The 25,789-nt window shown below is 36.3% G+C and overlaps 1 pseudogene; it reads right to left on the bottom strand.

Moving 5' to 3' along the window:
• Nucleotides 1-11,738, bottom strand: part of LOC149422864 (heat shock 70 kDa protein cognate 4-like) — a 68,145-nt pseudogene extending 56,407 nt beyond the window's left edge.
• Nucleotides 11,739-25,789: the final 14,051 nt, after the last annotated feature.

A 25,789-nucleotide genomic window follows, 5' to 3' on the forward strand; every position in this document is an offset into this window, starting at 1 on the left:
TATTTGATGGTGTGTAGCCCAATACCCGTTTGCTCAGAAATTAAGTGAATAGCACATGTTTGTGAGATATCAGGGTCTCCAGATAAAACACTTTTATACATATTTATTATCATTGTCCGTTGAGGTTTGTGCACCACCTATAAACATAAAAAAAAACCGATCAACACCAACATTCACAAATTTTATACATATATTACCTATCTATATCCTTGAATTATAAAAATGCATTGTTGTAAATCGAATAGTCATACAAATAACACATAAATAATGTTTACCTGTCCTTTTTTGTTTTTCGTAATTGGTGATAATGAATTCGGACATATCGGCTGAACATCCATTTTATAGCAGGGTCTGAATGGGTTAATTTCTCTAAGCGCGGGCACTAACGACTAACGAATTGTCAGCAAAGATTGCTGGAGATAGCCGAGCGATGGCGAAGGAAAGGAGCGGGGGGGTAGTATGCGCAGAACGAACCTAATTTGGTACTCCAACAGGTCGTTCTTAAGTTGGACGGAGTATAGCGAGCAGTGTCCAGTGTCAGTGCGTCAAGTGATTTATAATGGGTATTCTTTGAACTATGGTGATTGTAAACAATATCCGATACGATAGGGCCACACTACTCCATCTCAAAAGTGAAAGTATTTTTATGGATCCTATATTAAAAATATCATTGTATGACCTTGCACGCGATAACAATACTACTCGTAAAATTAGATTTCGTGGTTGCCGTGCTGGACGCTTTTTATAAATCCCAACCAGGAATTATTAGATTCCTGGTCAAATAAAATTTTACACGCAAAACATTTCAATTATCTCAACCAAACGTATGTTGACACATTTCCGTCAAACAAATGGTTGAGTATTGGAGAGTTGAGCGCAGAAATAGAAGGATTTATACTTGCCATTCAGGATAGAGTCATTGATACTAAAAAATATAGAAAGCATATAATCAAAGATACAAATCAAATTGATGATTGGTGTAGAAAATGTTTGGCTTTTCCGGAAACTATAGAACATATTATATCGGGATGTTCTATATTAGCACCGTCCGAGTATACATTTAGGCACAATCAAGTTTTAAAAATAATTCACCAAAATTTGGTAACTAAACGTAAGTCGTTAGACTGCCGTAATATAGTACCATATTATGAATACGAACCAAATTCATTCTTAGAAAACGAATTTTATTAAATATATTATGATAAAACTATACAAACAGACCGAACGATTAGTCATAATAGACCCGATATAGTTTTACATGACAAAATTAAAAAATATAACTTATATCATTGATGTCTCTATTCCAAATTCCTGAAATATTCAAAAATCTGTTAATGAAAAAAATAAGAAAATACACAGATTTAGGAAATGAAATAAAAAGAATTTGGCGTTAAAATATTCCCATTCGTTATTTCGGCTACTGGCATTATACCTAGCTCTCTCATTAAAAATTTAGGCGTATTAGATATATCCAAAAAATTATATATAAAGATGCAAAAGTCGGTCATTTTGAATACAAGTAGGATAACGAAAGATTTTTTGAATATTTATGTTGAGGGATCAGTAGGATTTATAGGCCTTGTTAGGAGTTCTACCGAGCCGAACCCTCTGATATGAAAATATCTGGAGTCGGTAAATTATTTTTCTATTTGATCTCTGGTGAGTTGACGTGTTGTTCTTGTATTGTTTTGTATTTATTTTGCTTATATATTGCACTTGCATAATGTTGATTGACTAAATGATCATTTGTGGAAAAGTGTGTGGAAGGGTTTAGTTTTTCCTATGGGGAAGATTTAACCCGGACATAAAATCGGAAAAAATATAAAAATAAGTCTCCGTCAGTACAGAGTATTCAAGTAGTCGGACCAATTTACAAACCGAATTATCTACCGTCTATACCCCTCCGCCATTCTGATAAATTTCCCAACAACTTAAATGAAATAAGATTATAACGACATGCCAACTATAGGAGCAGACAGCTTGCGATTGGTTCCTGGAATGCGCGATCCCTTAACAACAAACTAGAGGTGATGGACGATATTTTCAGAGACCAAAAATTCCACATCCTTACCGTCACAGAAACTTGGCACGAGAAAAGTGATTCGTACTCAATTAAGAGACTCCGAGCTTTAGGGTATGTGGTTCTTGAAGAAGCCCGACCTAGTGGAAAGAAACCATTAAATTATATCTCACACGTGAATTACGGGGGTGTCGCCATAATAGCCCGACCAGGAAGCAAAGTAGGTCTAGGTACATTTAACACGAGTATATTGGATGCACAGCTTCTTCTTCAGAAACGTCGTTCATGTATTATGGAAGAGTTAAAGACCTCTCTATTATGTACACTCAATGTTTGTGAAATAAAGACCCCTACCGAACTTGTCAAGACATAATAAAACACTTTCATGTCTGTTAAATAAATATGCCCGTAAAACATCAAAAACTCGAAAAGTTCGAAAGTCTGACGGCTGGTTTGACGAGGAATGTCGAAACGAGAAGAGACTTGTGCGGAAATTTTAGAGGTCCTATAGAAAAAACTCTTCGGTGATCCACTGTAAGAGACGAGTGGATCCTTTCTCAAAAACAATAAACGAGTAAAATAAATTCCAAAATATCAGAGTATTGAAAAGAAAAGATCAACTCTGAGCGAACCAACCCACGACGTCTCTGGAACTCAATAAAGACTGTAATTTCCGAAGTCACTGTTCCAACGAAAAAAGATATTACCCCGGTAGCCTTCTCAATTTTTTTACGGGAAAAAAATGAATCCATTCGTGCTTCCGCACCTCACACCCCTCCGCCAATATTCACTTTAAATTCTAAAGGAGTTTTGTGTTCCTTTAAACCCACAACGCTGGAAGAAGTAATAAAAATTACTTCAAGCTCGCCTAATAAGCAGTGCAGTCTTGATCCTATACCGACATGGTTATTAAAACAATGTTCTACTGTTTTAGCTCCATTCCTATTTCACGTTTTTAATAAATCACAGAGCACGGGTGACTTTCCTGAACCAAGTCAGCTGTAGTTACACCTATACTGAAAAATTCACAACTAGACGCCGATAACTTCACTCACTCAACAACAGTTACCTAAACCAGTCACGAATTATTTCTGTAGACAAAATATTTAAAATAAAACTAAACACACTATTCCTGTGCCATTGTGTTCCAGTGTAAAAGTTGTGAATCTGTTCATTTCTGTGTGTCCTCAACAACAAAATAAAAACCCGAAGTTTTAATAACAAATAATAATAACTTTACTTAAATTCAACATTTAATATTATTGTTACACCAAAGGCAGGTAACCTGCATTTCCGCACGCCTTGTGACCGTAGTAGGTACTGATACCTACTCATTACTACCTGTAAGTGAACTTGATTCCAGACAGTAATTAGGGGAGTTTAACCTACTATTCATTAACAATTTTTATTAACCCAAATCCGAACTCATCATGGATGCGCAGACATACATATCCCTTGCACAAGATGCGATCAATGCACTAACAAATATTGTGATGGATCCCAATAACAAATTTACCAAGGAGCATATTGCCAAAATAATGCCCAAAACTAATAATATCCTAGGGTCCATAGGCCAAATGGCTGCAAGAATAGCTACCCTAGAAGGCGAATTATCAGTGTACAAAAATATTCCTCCTGCTGTTACCACTACTAATTTGCAAACAAATAACATCTGCGATATTATTGCTGAGATGAATGATCAAAATTTAAGGGAAAAAAATTATAATATGTAACTTTCCCGAAATCAAAGCAATGACCCAGACTAATATTATGAAAGACGACAATACCAGCATAAAAAAAATCATTTTCGACATGGACAACTCTACCAATTCTCTTGACTTGAAAATTTACAGAATCGGGAAAAAGGATACTAATAAGGGGTGTAAAAGTCGAGTTCGCTGAGTCTAAATGGCCGAAAATCCTACTCGGCAAAAAACACTTGCTGAAGAATAACACCCGCATGTACCGTGATCAATCAGTTGCTCAAAGGAACTATCTAAATAATTTACGAATCGAACTAAAAAATAGGCAATCATCGGGTGAGCAAGATATTACAATCAAGTACATTAATAATCACCCAAAAATTGTAAAATTAAATCCAAAAAACTGACTCACAAACTAATAATATATTATCAAAATGTAAAAGGACTGAGAACGAAACTTCAAGAACTAAAATGTACATTACCAGCGATGAATTACGAAATTTATGCCCTTACTGAAACATGGCTAAATGCTGGCATAAACGATCGAGAACTGGGGTTTTTAGATCATTTCATTTACAGAAACGACAGATGTCAAAGTTCCAGCAATAAAACAAGAGGTGGCGGCGTACTATTATCAGTATCAACCAAACTGAATTCGAAGAAACTGAAATGCCTTCACAAACATCTTGAACAAGTGTTTGTAATGGTTTCCTTAAAAAATGAAAAACTTATAATCGGTTGTACATATATACCACCATACTCCGGCCTGCCAACATATAAGGAGCACCACCTTGAAGTTGAAACTATGCGAAGAAAATTTCCTGATGCTACATTTATTCCGATGGGTGACTACAACCTCTCAAATATTGTATGGGATATTGAGAACATCGCGTCCTCGAGTCCGGACACCATCAATCATGGCTCCCATGAAATTATAGAAATGTCGAACTTTTTAAATCTGCATCAGAAAAACCATGTGTACAACATCAATTCTCGTCTTCTCGATCTTGTCTTTACAAATTCTTCTATTGTTAATGTGTATGCCTCTGATGAAATGATTCTTCCATTCGATAAATACCACCCCTCTCTAATAATCAATTACCTCAATACTTATGTTAAGGTAATTGACCCCACGATTGTCAAGCGTAATTTTGAAAAAGCAGATTACCCAAAGATTATAGAATTTTTATCTACTTATAATTGGGCTTATGATCTCACTTGTAAAAGCTCAAGTTTAAATGAGGCCTTAGAATACTTTAACAATGTAATTTATCAAGCAATCGATAGATTTGTACCCCTAAAAAAATATTAAACTTCTAAATTCCCTAAATGGTTCAATTCTGAACTAATTAATCTAACGATCGATAAAAAATAAATTCGGAAAAATAACTCTAACTTTCCCGGTAAAATGTTTTACGGGAAAAAAGTGGGTTATGACAAAAACGATATTGTAAACTTATTTGCAGATTTCTTCAAGAGTGTATATGTTGAAGACAATGACAACATATTATCTGATAAATCAAATCAAATCAAATCAAATCAAAAATTATTTATTGTAAAATTAAAATTACAAAAGGTATAGCTTATGGGTAGACCCCATTTCTTCCAGCTAACCACATTTATTTAATTACAATGTTTATACAGATAAAATAACAATATACCAATGAAAAAATAAAAAAATACAAATATATATACCAATAAAAATAGGTGTTTCATTTACGTGAGGTATTCACTCAACGTGTAGTGACATTTATTAACAAGGAAAGTGTTTAGTAACGTTTTGAATTTGTGTGTATCTTGTATTTGTTTAATGTTATGTGGAAGGTTTTTATATACTTTAATGGCCATGTAGTATGGTCCTTTTTGGAATATTGTTTTGTTTGCTTTTGGTATTAGTAAGTTTTCTGTGAGTTTTTTAGTGGGAACTTGTCTGTAGATGATCGCACTAACATGCATAACTCCAATATATATATGTCTGTGACTGTCAGAATTTTCAGATTTTTAAACATAGGTCTACATGAATCTAAACGATCAGAGTTTGTAATTTTTCTTATGCATCTCTTTTGTATGATGAAAACATCTTTAGCGTTTACCGAGTTTCCCCAAAAAATAATACCGTATTTTATTATTGAGTATACATAACCATAGTATGCGGCTATTACTGATTCGGTGTTTAATATTTTTCTTAAGGTACCCAGAACATAAGAAAAACTACTGATTTTTGCTACAATTTTTGAGACATGTTCTTTCCAGTTTATGTTTATATCTAATTCCATTCCCAGTAGTGAACAGGTTTGGGAAGGTTCGATAATATTATTATTAATGTTTACATTTATATTTATAGGTGTAGCTTGCACTGGACAAAATTTTAAAATTTGGGTTTTGTTTGTGTTGAGTGATAGATGTTGCGATAACAGCCAGTTTGCTATTAATTGGCAAGTCTCGTTAACTTGTTTGTTAAATTCGTCAACGTCTCCATTACATTCAAACAACAAAGCGGTGTCATCAGCAAACATTGAACATTCTGTGCCAGCAATTATTGGAAGTTCGTTTATATAGATAAGGAAGAGGAGAGGCCCAAGAATGCTTCCTTGTGGCACACCCTTGTTTATTGTTCTCCATTTGGATTCTACCATGTACTGGACCATTTTTTCATTGATATTTGAAATTTGAACTTTCTGCTGACGATTTTTTAAGTACGATTCAAACCATTTTAATGCTAGACCTCTAATACCCACATGTTCAAGTTTAGTTAGAAGAAGCTCATGATCAACATTGTCGAATGCTTTTGAGAGGTCGAGAAAGATACCTACAGTTTTTTTACTAATATTAATATTTTCTAGAATTTTGTTCAAAAAATTGAAAACTGCCTGTGTTGTTGAACGGCCTTTACGGAATCCAAATTGTTGTGGACATATTATCTCAAAGTTTTCGAGAAAGTTATAAATGCGATTGTACATGGCTCTTTCAAATATTTTTGAAAAGTTTGGTAATAAGGATATCGGTCTGTAGTTTGAGATTTCCTGTTTAGGACCCTTCTTATACAAAGGTACAATAATAGATTGTTTTAATTGTTCTGGGAAGGTTCCTGATTCAAAAGATTTGTTAATCAATATTTCCAACGGGTAACTTAACGCTTCTGCACATGCTTTTATAATTTTTATAGGGATTTTGTCAGTGCCGACACTGCTTTTATTTTTCAGTTTTACGATGATTTTAATAATTTCCTCCCTGTTTACAGGCGTTATAAAGAATGATCGCGACTGTTTGTTTTTGACTGTTTTGGCAGATTGTGGATGTAGAGATGTGTTTTGTGGTGGTGGCGGTGGTGCAAAGAAAATGTTAAATTCATTTGCAATGTTTTTTGGTTCTGATACCAGGTTATCATTTATTTTAAGACAGATTTTTGGTTTACTCTTAGAATTAGAATTATTTGAGTTCTCTTTTATTATGTTCCACGATGTTTTGGTTTTATTTTGCGCGTTTTGAATTCGTTTACTATTGTAATTCCGTTTAGCTACCTGTTTTACTTTACTGAGAATTTTTTTGTATTGTTTGTAATTGTTTATGATTGTGAGGTCATTTGTGTTTTTTTGTTTCATGTACAGATGTCTTTTTTGTTTAATAGATATCTTAATACCAGTCGTTACCCAATTTATTTTGCGTTTTTGGGGATATTTATACTGTTTAAAGGGGAAACAAAGCTTCATACCATTATTTATTTCATTAATGAAGTATTCGTAGCTGTCATTAATGGATTCAAAGGATTTCAGTGGTTCTCAACATATACACGATATGTAATTGTTAAAAATGTTTGTGTTTTCTGTGTTAAATAATTGTTTTTTTGTATACCACGTTTGGTTTATATTATATTCTGTTTTTACGTGCATTAACTGTGCCATATGATCTGATACAGCTAATTCTGTGACTTCCCATGTGTAAGAGCTTTTTGATATATTTGTACCTATATGATCAATTATACTTTTTTTATTTCCTTGTATACGAGTAGGTTTATCAATAACCAAGCGTATGTTGTGAGATTTTAGTGTGTTTTTGAGTGAATCTGCGTTTTTGTTCTTGTAGCTTGTATCAATATTTAAGTCACCGCAGAGTATTATTTGTTTTTTGTTGTTTTTGCAAATTTTGTTTAATAATAGTTCAAGTTGTTAAAAAAAAATATTTATATCAGAGTCATTATAGTAAACTGTACAAATTATCATTTTAAGCTTTGGGATTTCAATACCAACACATTCAAATACAAATTCTTTCGTTATTTGTTTAACACTTTCTAGTTCTGTAAAGGCAATGTTTTCGTTTAGGTAAATGCAGACACCTCCATGAATATGGCTCTCTCGATAAACCCCAATTTACCGAAAGCTCACTCAACTTGCATAACATCCATGTGGTAGTAAATGATTTTGTGACTTTTATCTAACAGCTGGATACCAGGTCGATTTCGGGGCCAGATATGATTCCCTCAATATTACTTAAAAACTGTATTCATGTTCTAGCTCTTCCTATTACTTTAATTTTCAATTTATCCTTATCTACAGGTTGTTTTCCTGAAATTTGGAATAGTAGCTTTATAACACTTATTTTTAAAAAAGGAGATAAATGTCAAATTGAAAATTATAGACCCATATGTATTATGTCATCACTACCTTAACTTTTAGAAAAGATTATATTAAGTAAAATCATGCATCAAATTAAACCAATTAAATCAACATTTCAACATGGTTTTATTCCAGACAGATCTACGTCATCTAACTTATTGCTTTACGAAAATTTTATTTCTAATGCACTATCCAAGGGTTTTCAAGTTGATACAATTTATACTGACTTTAGCAAAGCCTTTGATACTGTTTCTCATCGCATTTTAATGGAAAAATTAGAACACTTGGGAATAAGCGGCAACTTTCTCGAATGGCTTAGAAGTTACTTATCATACAGAAAATTATCTGTAAAAATTACCTCCACAAGTTCTCACACTTTTTTGCCTCAAGTGGGGTCCCCCAAGGTTACCACCTAGGACCAATTCTTTTCCTACTATTTATTAATGACATTTCACTAATTTTCGATAATATTCACTTTCTTCTATTCGCCGACGATCTAAAGATGTTTAAATCGATCGGTAATTCTTCTGATTGTTTAACTCTACAAATGAACTTAAATAAACTTTATGAATGGTGCATCGGAAACAAATTTATTTATTTAATATCAACGGTATAAATATACCATAAACAATGATAACATGTCACAGTTAAAATCGTAGAAATATTTAAAAAAAAGAATTACAAATATATGTGGCATTTAATAAATTACATCTTAATATCAATAAATGCCAAACGATCAGTTTCAATAGATCTAAAACCCCTTTATTATTCGACTACTCAATTAACAATGCCAATCTAAAAAAAGTTTTTGAATACAATGACCTTGGAGTTATCTTTGAATCCAAATTACGCTTCTTGAATCACATTAATAGCATTACCAGTAAGGGATTACAAATGCTTGGATTTATTCTCAGAATCGCTAAAGACTTTAATAACATAAAAACTATAAAATTACTATACACGTCTCTGGTTAGAAGTCAGGTTGAATACAATGCAACCATTTGGTGTCCTCATTTCAACTCTCATTGATTACAAATTGAAAAAATTCACAGTAAATTTTTACGTTTTATTAATTTCAAAATTGGTATTCCTATTATTGAAATCAATTTTGTCAATTTACGCAGTAAACTTAACTTATCGAAATTATCTGAAAGGCGAAAATATTTGATCTCTTTTTATTATATAAAATTGTTCATTCAAGGTTTGACTGCCCTGACACTATAAACTTGCTATCTTTACATATGCCTCCAAAATATACTAGACGGAATATTTTATTCTACAACAATAACTTCGCTACGAATTCTGTGTTAGAAAGAATACATAGGTTGGGCAATGAACTAAGTGATGTCGCTGACATATTTAATTTAAACTTCTATACATTTAAAGCCAAATTAGTCCAGCACTTTTTAAATGTAAATAATGTATGAGAAATCATTATATTTTATTTCGATTTTATACTGTTGTTAAAATGAAATTTGTAATTTGTACTTAAAAGCCCAATAGGGCGTTAATAAATAAATAAACTTAGGTAATTATCGACCCATTTCAAACTTACCATTTATTTAAAAAATCCTAGAGAAAATTGCTGCCGCACAAATAACCAGTCACTTGAATTCAAATAAATTTTTGGCAAAACGTCAATCTGCGTACAGAAAGTTCCACTCAACTGAAACCGGACTACTTCGTATGCTCTCAGACATAACTCTTGCCGTAGAGTCAGGTAAGTTATCACTTATCTCACTCCTAGACATGAGTGCAGCGTTTGACACGATTGATCATGAATTCCTTATTAGGAGATTAGAGGAAACATTTGGTTTAATTCCAACATCAAAAATTGGATGGTACCCTACTTATCCAATCGCTTACAAGCCGTGATAGTTGGAAATAAATTGTCTAACTTCGCAACACTTTCTTCAGGGGTACCCCTGGGATCCGTTTTGGGTCCACTTCTCTTCATCCTTGTTACAAATGATGTCACCAAAATAATCGAGTCATTCGGTCTCTTGTCTCACTGCTACGCTGACGATCAGCAAGTTTATTTTTACTGCGCTCCAAACGAAATAAATAGCCTCAAGATCCGTATAACTGAATACCTAGAAGCAATAACTCGTTGGTTGTCTTCAAACAGGCTGAAGCTGAATCCATCTAAGACTGAGTTTCTCTGGGCGGCCACAAACAAACGTCAAAATTTTATAGACGATTCACCTATTTCTATTTCCGGCAGCAATATCATCCCAAAAACAACAGTCAAACTTCTGGGTGTCAATTTAGATTCAGACTTTTTGTTTAAAAGTCAAATAAATAGGACTGTAAGCACCGATTTTTTTCACCTAAGACAACTCAAGTCTGTCCGAATAAACCTTCCTAAAGAAGCAACAAAACTAATTATCAACGTAGTCTCACGTCTCGATTACTGCAACGGCATTTATGCCAACCTTCGAAAATATCGAAATGACAAACTTCAATCAGTGTTTATTTCAGCAGCGCGGCTCATAAACGGGGTTTTAAAATATTCGCATATTTCAAAATACCTTCGTAACCTTCACTGGCTCAAGTGCTCTGAAAGAATCTAGTACAAATTGTGCTGGATGGTGTTTAAATCCATCAACGAAATGGCCCTACCCTACATTTCTGAACTATGCGTCCCGGAAAACACTGGTCCGAGGCAGTCAACTCTTAGATCAGCAACGTCATCAGCTGTAGGCAGACTGATGTAACCTAAGCGCAAGCCAAATACTAAGTTTGGTGATCGCGCTTTCGGAGTATCTGGGCCGAAGGCTTGGAATAAACTCCCTCCAGAACTAAGATCCATAACAAGTCCAACAGAATCCAGGTCTAAACTAAAAACCTAGCTTTTTAAACTGTCATACCTTTAAATTAAATATAGCATTCCGGAGAGAAAGTCCAGATATATAAAATGATGTCCTAAATCCTGTATCTAAATTTCGCTTATAAATAATTAATTATTTTCAATTAAGTGTTAACCTCAAGTGACCGACCAGGTTAGTATTGTACCGTATATTATCTCCAAATATAGTTAGTTATAACATAAATCATGGTAGAGATGTATAATGTACTTGTACAGCGCCCTTGAGGTGATTTTTTACAAAAACGGCGCTGTAAAAATCATCCAAATATTATTAATATTATTAGTGTACCTCGCGAATTGGATTTAAATTTTAATAAAATCTCACCGTAAATAGTGTTTTGGTGGTTCATCGCCATCTGGTTTCTGGCGGCTTCACCTACAAGGCGCTCAGTGTTCGTGAATGCAACGCACGAGGGTGTGGTGCGACTGCCCAGATCGTTGGCGATGATCTCCACCTTGCCGTTCTGGTAGACCGCCACGCACGAGTTGGTGGTTCCCAGGTCAATACCGATGGCTGGTGCCTTGGTTGCCATCTAAAAACATAATTTATCAATTACAAAGAAGAATTTAAAAAATAATAAAATTAATACTGGACCATCCAACAGCGATCAATTCTGGTGGGAATGTAAAATTCATCAGGGATGAATGTCAGTGAATGGAAAAAAGGGAGAAGAGCGATGATTTTGTTCTCCTTTGTTCACATCTCCCTCGAATGACGCAATCGGGCCGTTTTGTTCTTTTTCCATGGATCGTGGTTCGTTATACAAAATTCAATCGGCGCGTCGATTGAATCCAATATTGTTTTTCTATGCCTCTCTTTAGATCATACAAATAATTCGTCTTAATATTTTAAAGCATAAATTGCAAAAAATATTTTTATCGTAAAATAAAATAATAAAATTTACCCATCCGTAAGGATGAACGAAACAGGCATCTACGCGTTCATAGATGGGGCTAATTCAATTAAGAAAAAACAGTTTCGGAAACTGATTCTCTGATACGGAGAATGAATTTTAATTTATTTATTTATTTAATTTGTCCGTATAATTCTCTCAAGATATGCATACAAATACAATTATTATATCGGTGACGTTCCAGAGAATTCTTCCTTTGAAACGTTGCTTGAAATGGCTTCAGCTGTTTTTGGTGACCAGATATGAATAGCTAGATATTCAAAAAAATCATCTTCCCCATCTCCCTCTCCACCCAATACCTTTCAGCATCAACACATATCCCAATTGGGGATGCCATAGATGAGATGTCGTAGTTTAGCAGGGAGAATTTGGGATCTTTTTGCGGTATTCACATATATTTATCTATTTTACCTTTAACAAAATTTAAGAAATTATACTCGTAAATAGTGCAGGAAATGACTGTTTAAAACACATATATATAAAAAAAAACATTGTTGAATTTGATCCACACAGTGTGTAGGTACAAAATATAAATATATAAGTATTTGTTTCCTAGCTGTTGAATCCGTCGCATAGGGGTGTGATATTGGGAAGTTGATATGGAATTGCTACAATAATATGGTAGGTAGTGTCTTGTAACCGACCTGCTTGGAGTATGAAAAGAGATTACATAAAATAAATCAGGGGTATCAAACATTGAATTAATGATTTTATACAAACAGGTGAAATCGGAAATGACTGTACGATAAGATAATTTTATTAAATTTAATGGTACTAATGCAAAGCGATGTATCTAGATTTAGCTAAAGCCTTTGACTCAATCTGCCACAATTCACCTTTAACCTTTCCTTGTCTGTGGTGTGTATTTACTACACATTGCTTCTAATATTTCTATAAATATAATAAATTCTGGGTTCAGATTATAGGTATTCCTCCGTTAAACATTTATGCTCTGAATTAAAAAATTATATTTACATAGTTTTCAAATTCAATAAAAAATCAGAGATTTTTGTTAAAAATCGGGAATAAATACACCAATACAATCAACCGTGTGATACCAATACGCGAAGAGTGTGCGAGGAAATGACACGCTATTGATGTCCCGCTTTAATTCGCTATGCGAGAAGATGAGAAATCCACACGTCTGCAGTTGTATTTTGATTTAGTCCATCGATACCTACGACCGCACAGCTGTGTTTGTGCCAGCCGCCAGCCGCTAGCCAGTCGGCCGCAAACCATTGTTAGATGTGGACCCCTTGCACGTTTCTTTAGCATCTGCCGATGGTTTTTTCATGTTTTCAGCAATTAAATTACAATTATGATCACATTTGATGTAAAATATAATAAACATAATCGATTAGCTATGAATATTAATATTTTTCCGATATTAAATCGCTTATTTTGAGATGTGTATTGACTACACAGCACCGGAACGCGTGGATTTATTAAGCACAGTAAGGGAAAGGTTAAAAAATTAGAAAACATGGGTATCAAAGGCAAGGAACTCCAACTATTAAAAAATTATATGAGTAACAGAACAAAACAAGTCAAAATTAACAACCATACTAATAAACATACTAGGGCCCGTTTTTTTTTACTATTTACATAAATGATAAGCTAGCTTATCTAGTTAGCTTAGCTAGTTAGCTATGCTGCCGACACAGTTTTACTCTTCAAATCTAAGGATTGGAATAATGTATATAACATAGCAAATTTGGGAATCTCGCAAGTGAAAACATGGCTAGACTCAAACATCAAAGACAAAATTCACAACATACAGTATAAATAGCACGGGACAGCCAAAAAACAAAACAAACACCCTAAAAATACACGAATGTTTAAACACCAACATCTGCGATTGCCCTCCTCTAGAAAAAACAGAACAAATAAAGTATCTAGGAATCGTAATTGACCATAACCTTAGATGGATACCTCACATCAAACAAATCACAAATAAACTTCTCAAAACAATACACATTTTCTTAAACATAAGAAAAATATATAAAATAAAACAATTGAAAACAATATATTTTGCACTTTCCCAATCAATAATAGAATAAGGAATTATTGCTTGGGGAGAGAGCAACAAACTCAGCTATCAATTACATAGAAACCGCACAGAAAACGATCTTAAAGGTAATGCTAAAAAAAACATAGACTGACTGATAGAGACCAAATATTCAACAGCTGTGACGTACTAGATATACGCCAATTATACGTTAAAACACTACTAAACTAGATTTTTGACAAAAAAAATAAATTTCAAAATAACACTAACAGACAAGTTAGATAAGTGTACAGAGAAAACTCCGACAGTAAATTCAAGCTTTGGACAGAGACACTACCATTATCATGCTATAAAAGCTTTCAACAGTGTAAAACTTGAAATTAAAATTGAGGAAAATTATAATAAATTCACACACAAAATTACAAAATGGATTAAAGAATAAAAAAGACAATATTATCAAAATTTCATAGCACAAAATAAAAATAAAACCTACACGTAACACACAAAACCAATGTTAACACACATCACTCACAAACACAAAAGATTATATTTTAAATGTATAATTTTCTATTTAAATGTATTATGTAGATCATATTTTCATATTATAAAATGAAGGCCTTAGCTCGGGCAAGCCACCCAGTGAAGCCAAAATTACTGAAAAACTTTGAAATGTAAAAAATATTATACCAAATAATAAAAAAATTAAATAATGAACAAAGTACGTTATCGTAATTTGGGTTTTCTTTAGGAATGCACATTTTACAATTTACATATCTTAAAAATTTATTTTGGATTCTCTCAATCGCATGATAATGAACCTCATAATTTGGGGACCAAACCGTGGAATTGTATACTACATGACTCCTTGCTAGTGACATATATAATGTTTTTACAGTTTTTTACCCTCAAGAAAAATCCCACCATTTTCAAAGCTTTATTGGTTATTATTTCTATATTATAGTTAAGTTTCGTATCAAACCAAATAAATACGTCATTAATTTCCGAGACAGATACTAACGACATATTGTTAATGGAATAATCAAAAAATATTGGATTCTTTATTCGATAAAACCTCATAATTTGACATTTGCTTATGTTAAGTTGCAAGCGGTTACCACGACACCATATAATAAATCTTGACAAGTTATTTGACAATATACGGCAATCGTTAATGTTTCTGATTACTTTGAATAATTTTAGGTCGTCTGCAAACATTAATACTTGAATATCATTGAAAATATATTTTATTTTTATTTTTATTTATTTATTTAGACGCCGTAAAAGGCTTTTACAATATACATGATTTATGTTTACAGTGGTTCACAGGAGCGAAACAGTATTAGTTAAACAGAATAATTACTGAGAAATTATGTTGAAAATTAAACAAGAATAACATCTGGTATACATAGGTACAATAGCATTTTTATTTAATTTTATATAACACTTCATTAACAAATAATAAAAACAGGATTGGACCTAAGTGTGACCCCTGGGGAACACGACTCGTAGCAGTGAATTCGTATGAAAATGCACCATCAATTTTAAAATCCAGTAATCTGCTGGTCAAGTAACTATAAAACCACTTATATTGTGAACTACCTTTACCGAATTTAACGAACGTTGTTGGCCACATTATTTCTTTTTGTCAAAATATGTTTACATTTATAAAATGTGCCAACTCCACGCCACTGGAAAAATCCTCACTCCCCGCCGATCCTCATTTTGTATCCCGTTTCGGCCGAAATAGCTTGAAAATTCTGACCCCGAAAAGCATCGGTACCGTATCGCGCACGTACCCCGGCCGAGCGGTACGATGTTTAGATTTTCCTATGTACAAATTTAATAACAAATATTAAATAACTAAATGTTACCAATGCCTATTTTTTACTTGTGCGTCTCCTCGGCGGTAGTTAAATAAACACTATTTGCGATGTGCTACCACTGAGGAGATATTTAAAATGCCGTTTTTTGACGAATTTGTGTAAGAATCTTCGTAAAATTAAACTTATTTTGCCTCTACAAAAATCCAGGAACCTCGCAGCATAGTGAATCTTTTTTCTTTCTGAGCGCTATGTCACGGGAGACCTGCGAAAAATACTAACTTAACCATTTTACAAATATGATCGCTTCAAGATCATTTTTATACTTTTATTTTACAAATATTTCTTGTTTTTTGTCGTATCTTGACAAACTAAAAATCTAGTTGTCAAGATACACATTGTTATAACTGCTATGTAATTGTAATTCAGGCGAGCTTGCAAAAACTTTGCAAACTCGGAAAATTCAATCGTCTGTCTTTGGCTATACCACTGGCAAAATAAATATGCAACATTTTACGGTGGCCTATGTACGCGTTTGTGACGCGGATAGAATCCCCACCCTTTTTTGGTCGACAGCCAAATGTGGGCTGCAAGTCAAGCTAATTGAATATAAGCAGCAAAAGCAAAAGTATTAAATCAGTTCAACTTTACCACCAAAAGAAGCGTTTTATTTTCAACAAGTGACTCCTACTCACCAACTGCCTCACCTCGCCTAGTCTTCTGCTCTAAACCTTCTGGTGTTACCTCATCAAGACCAGCCGGCCCTGCTTAGGAAAACTGCCAACGCCAGAAGCGAGCAGAGACGATAGCACACCCAGTGCCCAACATTCACCGAGCACCGGGTGCGGGAGGCAGATTGAAATAGTTTCGTACCATTATCATCATCATCGGCCGTAAAGGAGCATTCTCATCGGTTGAAGACACGGTTTGGAACCGTAGCCCAAATCTACAGTATTGTGCGGACTCCCGTCCAGTACAAGTGGTCCTTCGAGCCGGATTCTCACATGCCTTCAACCAGGATGTCTCCAACTTTACGGTCGAGCCGGATCCAAGATGATGGATTCTCAACATCATCTGCAGATGCCCCGGACTCTGGGTCTCAGGCCACGGCTGTGGTTCACGTCACACCTGACGTAACCCCCATGCCCACGCCCAGCACTACTCTTGAGATGGCACAACCTACAGATCATGACTCACCGCCCTCCATATATCAAGAGGATGCGATGGAGTCATTGCTACAACAGCTTCGCAGCCAAACCAAGCACATTGAGAGACTCAAAGCAGCTCTTCAATCAGCTCCAACAGCAGCAGCCCCTACCCCTCCTGGACCAACAATGCTAAATCTAAATTTGAAACTTTTTTCTTTGTCCCACTTGTAAATATACCTATTTGTTATTCACTTTTTTGTAAATGTTAATTATCGATATTGCAATGTTCTGGTTCATACTGTTTTTGCAAATAAACAATAAATGCTCCCGGAGAGGTCACCACTAACATAGACGCAGCCCGGCCAATCGAGCCTGGTGCCTCTGGTGGACCAGAGATACGAGGAACCAGCAGCAGCAGTGGCTGCCCGATCTAGCCCGGTACTCCTGGAAGGGTATCCTGCCCAAGAAGAACCCTGGCGCTTCCAGGGGTATAGCCCTGGATAGGTGCAACCCAGCCAAACGAACCCGGTGCCTCTGGTGGACCAGAGGTACGCAGCAGCGGCGCAGCCAAGGCCAGCCAGTCCCCCGCCCTCTTCATCCTGGCCCCGTACCGCCCGCACCTCTGATACAGCAAAAGCAAGCCCTACGTGAAGTGCTAGCCGGATTTGTACCTCTGGTGGACCAAAGGTACGCATCTTATGCGCAGCAAAGGCCAGCAGGCCCTGCGCAACCGGCACTCTGGACCAATCAGGGATGCCCAGTACCGATGCAGCCTGGGCCTTCTGGCCCTGTGCTGCCCGTACCTTTGCCCCACCCGGGGTACCCAGCACCGATGCAGAGATCACCTGCCGGACTGCTGGAGAAGTGGGACGTGCCCAGGACGCAGCCTGGACCATCTGGACATGTGCCGCCCGTACCACTGCGCGAACAGGAGTATGGCACGCCGGCACGGCCAGATGGCCAGCCCGCAGCCAGTACCAGCTCCATGCCAATATTCCCGCCCCAACCTACGGCGGATGAGACGGCCCAACATACCCGAGCCTGGGTACAGCATGATGGCAGTCCCATGGCTCAGCTGACCTCCGCCCTGACAGAAGCAATCAGAGTTTCGAGGGCCCAGGACCGTCCCCGTCCCACAATCGAGGTCGATTCAAGAATGGCAGCCCTTATTGCCAATCAATAGCCAAGGACCTGCCTCCCTTTTCTGGAGATCCACTGCAGTGGCCCACCTGGAGGGCACAGTTCATCCAATCCACCTCCACATGACGAATGACCTCCAGTGAGAATCTGATCCGCTTACAGCGGGCCCTCAAGGGGAAAGCCCGAGAAGCAGTCGGCCCCCTTCTGATGGACCCTGCTCAAGTTCTGGAGATCCTGGAAGTCTTGGAGCAGCGATATGGAGGGACAACTTCACTCGCTGCTCTGATGCTAGACAAAGTCAAGAAGCTGCCTCACCTTACAGTTGAGGCCTCTCTGGAGGATATCGCAAACTTCTCCGGCACTGTACAAAACCTGGTGGCGTCACTCCGCTCCCTCAACAATGAGGGCTATCTCACCAATCCAGCGCTGCTCATTGACATCGCGGGAAAAATGCGGTACACTTTGCGGTTGGCGTGGCTGATGGAAGTGCGGCACTACGAGGCCTCCGCTACCATTGGCCAGTTTGCCGCCTTCCTCAAGACCGTCGCAAACGCCATCCCCAAGTCCAGTTTGGTCGACCCCGCGAGGTCGCGCCCTCGCCGAGAACATACGCTTGCAACAACGAAACAGTTTTCGAAAAAAAAACAGTGCCCAAAAACGTGATAGCTGTGAGGTAGAGAAAATGGAAGCCCAGTCAGCTTTTTCATGGGCGAAATTAATTAAATTGTAGTCTCCACGATTATAAAGAAAAACTATTCTTTTCGCATTCGTCAATGAAGGGGTTTCCTGAAATGGCACACTAATGGACAGAGCTTTATGATGTTCATCTTCGGAAACTAACGGGTCGTCATTAGATTCTACGAAGATTAGTAGATTTGACAAAATCAGATCTAGTATATGGCCGCTTGAGTTTAGTTCACCGTTATATTGAGAGAGGTTCAGAAAATGCATACAGTCTACGAAGTGATTACTAACGTGAGTAGAGTAATTACTAGCTGCATAGTGAGCAAATGGCGTAGTTTGGATCCATGAAATTTCAGGAAGATTAAAGTCACCTAAGATAATAAAAGAATCATTGGGGTTATTTGATACTACGTCTGATAACATGTTCAGGAAATTTTCGATCAAATATTGATGTTGAGTTCCTCCAGGGATGTACACGCAACAAATATGGACCAAACTGTGAGGTGTAGTATTAGTGCAAATGGTGACCCAAATGTTTTCAGCACAAGAAGTCCAATCAGGTCTGGCGACGCTGATCAGCTCCTGTTTAATAGCTATCACTACACCACCGCCAAGACGCTGACCGGTGGAAGCGTAATCGCGGTCTCTACGATAAACATAGTATCGAGGATCGAAAATTTCTTCGTCTCTGATACCTTTGGTGAGCCATGATTCTGTGAGGGCAATTAAATCGTAATCGTTTGAAAAGGTATTTTGAAGGATCGTCGTTGTTTTCGTACGAAGACCTCTACAGTTCTGGTGATATATTGCTAAAGACAGGGGAGTATTCGAATAAATATTAGTGAGTAAGCGGTAAATTACACATGTAAATGATAACTTCAATAAATGAGTTCGGTTATAGTGGTCATGCAGTTTTAAAAAGTAAGTATGTACATCTAACACAATAATTTTTTGGTATGGGTGCATAAAGTAGATGTTGGGGACGGATATAGCACCGTCGCAACGCGGAATCATAGGAAATGGAAAGGTTCGGAATGCCGACTTACCCTTTTCTATTCTTCCACGGTTTTCAATTCTTCTTTGCGCTGGTTCACAACAATTCACAAATTTCACCATGCGCGAGCTCACGATGGCTTTGATTTCGACACGGTCGATAAAGGGGGCTCCGTAATCAAACGATGTTGACAGGACGAATATTTTTAATCAACTAACGTCGGCATAGGAGAGGAGAGGAGGAGGAGGGGAGAGGTCGATAGGCCACAATAATTTTACAAAGGATATAAAGGTAGGTAGCACGATGCTAGGTGCCAACATTTCCGCCCACCTAATTTGAACGAATTAATAATTATGATACAAAATTTAATAAAAGATAAATTTAAATATATACATAGGTAAATTGTTCATTCAAGTTGTATCCGTAATGCCTCGCAGAAAACAATTAAAAAAAAATAACTTTTACTAAATTAAGTATAACTTTTCGAATAATGGTTCCTGGACCATAACAAAAATTTTGGTTTTGAAAAATATTTAAAATTGCTAATAACTCCTTTGGTCTAGAATCTGAGTAAGAAACAAAACGAGAATTAGAGTATAGACATCTAAAAAACAACAAAAAAATATATATATAGATCCCAATGGTAAATAAAATAAAAATAAAATACAACAAAACTGGAAAATGAAAACGTATTCTATTTTAGATGTATATCTTAAGAATTATCACTAATAATAATTTTATTCTTCCGGTAACGGGCAAAGCTTTATCACTGGTCGAACCAACGAACCAGATTGAGTTTTAACAGTAGCTACCCTAACTATTCCATCCTTACCGGGATGAACGTGGATAATTCGTCCTAATACCCACTTCATCGGTGGAAGACGATCGTCCTTTATTAACACTAATTGACCTAATTTAATGTTTGGATTCATTTTGCACCACTTTGATCGTTGTTGAAGCGTATTTAAATATTCTAAATGCCAACGTTTCCAGAAATGTTGCGACATCTTTTGGAGATGTTGCCACCTACTTAAACGATTAGACGTGGTGTCAAGAAAGTCATATTCAGGCAAACCTAGTAGGAATCCACCGATTAAAAAGTGGCCCGGGGTGAGTCCATTCACATCCTCGGGGTCTGAGCTCATTGAACACAAAGGGCGAGAGTTGAGGATGGCCTCAATTCTAGTGAGAACTGTCGCAAATTCTTCATAAGTTAGAACGGTCTCACCTATCACCCGTTTTAAATGGTATTTTACAGATTTTATCCCTGCCTCAAATAAGCCTCCGAAATGAGGACTTGCTGGAGGGTTAAAAGACCAAATAATGCCGCTCTGAATTAGATGATTAGATATAACATCACGCTGTGATGCCAAGAATTTATTTATACCGAGTAGGTACCGATTTGCACCGACGAAATTGGTTCCGTTATCGCTTATGATTTCAGAACATAACCCTCGACGATCTGTAAACCGGCTAAGGGCTGCAATAAATGCTTCAGAAGATAAATCAGACACGATCTCTAAATGAACTGCTTTCGTCGCCATACATACAAATAGACATAAATAACCCTTTGACGTTTTTGCTCCCCTACGTTTGTGATCTTTCAAAGTGAAAGGTCCTCCGAAATCTACACCAACTCGAGAAAAAGCACGGCTTTGTTGCACTCGAGAGGGAGGTAAATCACCCATTAGGGGAGGTAGCACCGAAGATTTCATTTTATAGCAGACAATGCATTTCGACAGTTGTGAGCGAATTTTATTCCGTGCAGCCACTATCCAAAATTAACGCTGAATAGTGAATTGAAGGCTTCGTGGCCCAACATGAAGATATAGTTTATGATAATAATCTATAATTAAATAAGCTAAATGACAGATTTTCGGAAGTAAGATCGGAAATTTACTTTCATATGACAAATTTGAATACTTGAGTCGACCGCCCACCCTGATAATACCGTGGCTATCAAGAAACGGTTTCAAGTTTTGAATTTGCGTTGAACATGGACTGCCATTTCGCATATTACGTATATCAACAGAAAAATACGTTTCCTGTTCAATGCGTACGATTTTCATAAGCGAATCATTTAATTCGCGAGAACTTAGATAAGTCGAGTTTGAATTTCCACTACCAGGACGTTTCTGACAATTATTTACGAAACGCATTATCCAAGCGACGACGCGTTGCAATTTATAAAATGAAGAATATTTACTAATAATCGAATTAGGTACTATTTGAGATGATACAAACGTTTTAAGGTTGCATGTTTTGAGTTCTGGTATTTCTCCGTCAGATTGATTGTACACAGCTGAACAAGGCCAGAGTGCTATTGGTTGGTGAAGCCATTTTGGTCCCGTAAACCACAAAGGGTGTGATATAATGTCTGCTGGGAAAAGCCCTCTTGAACCAGAATCGGCACAATTTTCCTCCGAGACAACATGCTTCCAAACAGCATTTGGTGTATTTTCCAGTATTTGTACAACCCTATTAGCGACAAATGTTTTCAATAAATATGGCGGCGTTTTTAGCCACGCTAGTACAATAGTCGAATCTGTAAATAGAAAAACGTTTTCTATTTGTTCGGCAAACTTTACAGATGACATAATATACTTTACAAGTTTCGTGAGAAGAACGGCCCCACATAATTCTAGTCGTGGAATTGACAGGGTTTTCAAAGGAGCGACCTTCGATTTTCCCATTAAGATGTGAGTGGTATTGCTATTACGCTCTAATAAATATACCACTGCAGAATAACCCAATTGTGAAGCGTCACAGAACCCTACGAGGAAAAGACGACTTGTCATCACCGGGTTGTAATATCTAGGAATATTCAATGTTCGAAGTAATGAAAGTTGACTTACAAATTTACTCCACGTATTATGAATATGTGGTGGAACATCACGATCGTCCCAATCGACACCTAACTTCCATAGTTCCTGTAATAGACATTTTGCGAAAAATGTCACTGGGGTGATGATCCCAAGTGGGTCGAATAAACGAGCTACCGTTGATAAAATTGTTCTTTTTGTGCATATCTTATTTGAAGGTAGATCGACCTTGTAGGTAAAATTATCAGTCGTTGGACTCCACTGAATGCCTAATATTTTAACAATTTGATCAGTTCCGGCGTTATCAAAAGAATGACCATCTTGCTGGTGCTCTTGCGAAACGTGATCCAAAAGTGACGGTGTATTAGATTGCCATTTACTAAGTTCTAATTTCCCAAGATTTAACAATCCAATGATATCTTGTTTTAGTCTGAGGGCTGTGCTAATCGTTTCTGTCCCTGTTACCAAATCATCTACATAAAAATCATCGCATAGAACCTTGGCAGCGTCAGGATACTTTGATCCTTCATCTTGTGCTAGCTGGCGAAGGGTACGAATGGCCAAGAATGGTGAACTAGACAACCCGTACGTTACAGTTTATAACTCGAAATCAATAACCGGTTCATTCTGAGATTCTCTCCGCAAAATATTTTGGAATTTACGCTGAGATGGAATAATTAATATTTGCCTATACATCTTACAAATATCAGCTGTAAATACATACTTATGAAAACGAAAATTTAAAATCATACGTGGAATTTCAGTTTGCAATTTTGGACCGTTCAATAATAAGTCATTTAGAGATAAGTTATTTGGTTGGGTTTTTGCCGACCCATCAAAAACCACACGTAGTTTTGTAGTTTTACTGTCAGGATTCAAAACACAATGATGAGGTAAATAGAATGCATCTAAATTCCGAGGTACCCGTGTCATGTGTCCCAGACCCTCATATTCTTGTATAAAATTTCCATAATTAATTGCTAACATGGGATCCCTTTTAAAACGAATTTCTAGTTTGTTCAATCGCGATTCCGCAAGTTTTAAGGAATTTTGAGAAGGCATAATTTCAGATTTTGTTAATAATGGTACAACATATCTACCATCACATTCTCGATAGTGATTCGAAGCGTACATTGTTTCGGCTAATTCGTCGTCCGGATGTCACAATTGAAGGTGTTTCTTCAATTTCCCAAAATTTTCTAAGAGTATTGCTTAACGAATTTGTTTCAACAAATAAAGACGAAGGCGTTTGAAATGACGAGTTTTCCATCTTCCCCATTATAATGTAACCAAATACACTGTTTACAGCACATGGAGAGCCGTGAATTATTTCATGGCTACTATTAAATATATCCAAGTATACGTCAGCTCCTAACAAAAGGTCTATTTTGCCCGACATGTAATATGATTCATCAGCTAATTTTAAATTTTTAAATTGTGACGTTCCACTCGATGGTAAATCATATGACGGATGATTAGAAGTGATTTCTGTAATCACGACAGTTTGACATTGAAGAATAGGCCCTTTTTTATTTCGAGGTTTTATAAAACATTTTGTTTTTCCATGACAAGAATTTATACTAGAATTTCCTAAACCGTTCAGTGAAATACGATGTTTTTTAATTGACAAACCCAAGAGCTGAGTACATCTTTCCGTAATCAGAGAGACTTGGCTCCCACAATCCACGACGGCGCGGATAGGTATATAATCATTATACTGATTTCGGACCTCAAGTTGTACAGTTCCTAACAAAACGGTAGAAACGCTCGGAATCGTTGTTGCGGCCAGGGCTGCACTTGAGTTATTAAGTTCATTTTCGCCCGATGGTTCGGCGGCAATGTGCAACATTGAATGGTGTTTTTTATTACAAACCTGGCATGTAAATTTTGATACACAATCTTTTACATGGTGTTGTTTCAAACAATTGAAACAACGGTTTAAAGTTTTAATTTTGTCCCTCCTTTGATGGGGACTTAAAGATGTAAAAGATGCACATTTGTAAAGAAAATGTGCACCTTTACATAATGGACAATTAAGGTTATTATAATTCTTATTGGCAGATAACAACGTTTTAACCGAACCTTTTTTCTCTTTTGTAGTATGTGGAGATAACATTTCTAAAATACGCGTTTGATTTTTCAGAAACTCGAAAATTGAATCCAACCCTGGAATCTCTTCACCGGGCAATTTGGATTCAAATTGACGTTTAGTAGTCAGATCCATCGATCGTATCATAATATGACCAGCAAATTTATCAAAGATATTTTCTATATTCATCGCTTTTATAGCGGCGCAATTCTCTTGAAACGTACTGAGTAACCGCGCTATACCTGACGCAGACTCGTTTTGTAACATTTTGAAATTAAGAATTTCATCAACATAATGCGTGAAAAGAATTCTAGAATTTTGGTATTGATTTACCAGAATATTCCAGGCAATGTCATAATTCTCTTCGATAAGAGGCAATGATTGTATAAGTGCCAGTGCCGGCCCTGTAATTACCGATAAAAGATAATGGTATTTTTCTACATTAGTATATGCATTGCTGTCATGTATAAGACTTTTAAATAATGAATGAAATGAGCACCAACTTTTAATGTTACTATCAAAAGTGGGCAGCTTTATCACTGGTGCACGAATCACCGAATTACTTGCCGTTTTAGGAATTGAATTTTCATTATTACTAGTGATAACGCTTTTCATTTGCATGATCTCTAAATACATTGAATCAACATTATTCGCAATGTTTCCTAGTTCTGACATTTCTGTAATCTTGTCTAATGACAGTAATTGTTCCTCAATCTCGTTTTGAACTGATTCAAATTCTTGTAACCAATCTTTTAACTTTTCACATCTAGCAAGAAACGTATCTTTTTTCTTACTATCATCATAAGTGCTCGCTATGAGCTCTTGCGTAATACGAATACGAGATACTATTCGCTCACGTCGGGATTGCAACAAAAGTACTTTTTTCTCAGCCATTGTATTGAGAAATTAATCTGCACAAAAATGCCGAGTGAATACAACAATTTATTTTAAATATTAACAAATTT

This window comes from Hesperophylax consimilis, chromosome 6 (genome assembly GCF_061612785.1).
Source record: "Hesperophylax consimilis isolate HC1 chromosome 6, BYU_Hcon_1.0, whole genome shotgun sequence".
Classification (NCBI taxonomy): Eukaryota; Metazoa; Arthropoda; class Insecta; order Trichoptera; family Limnephilidae; genus Hesperophylax; species Hesperophylax consimilis.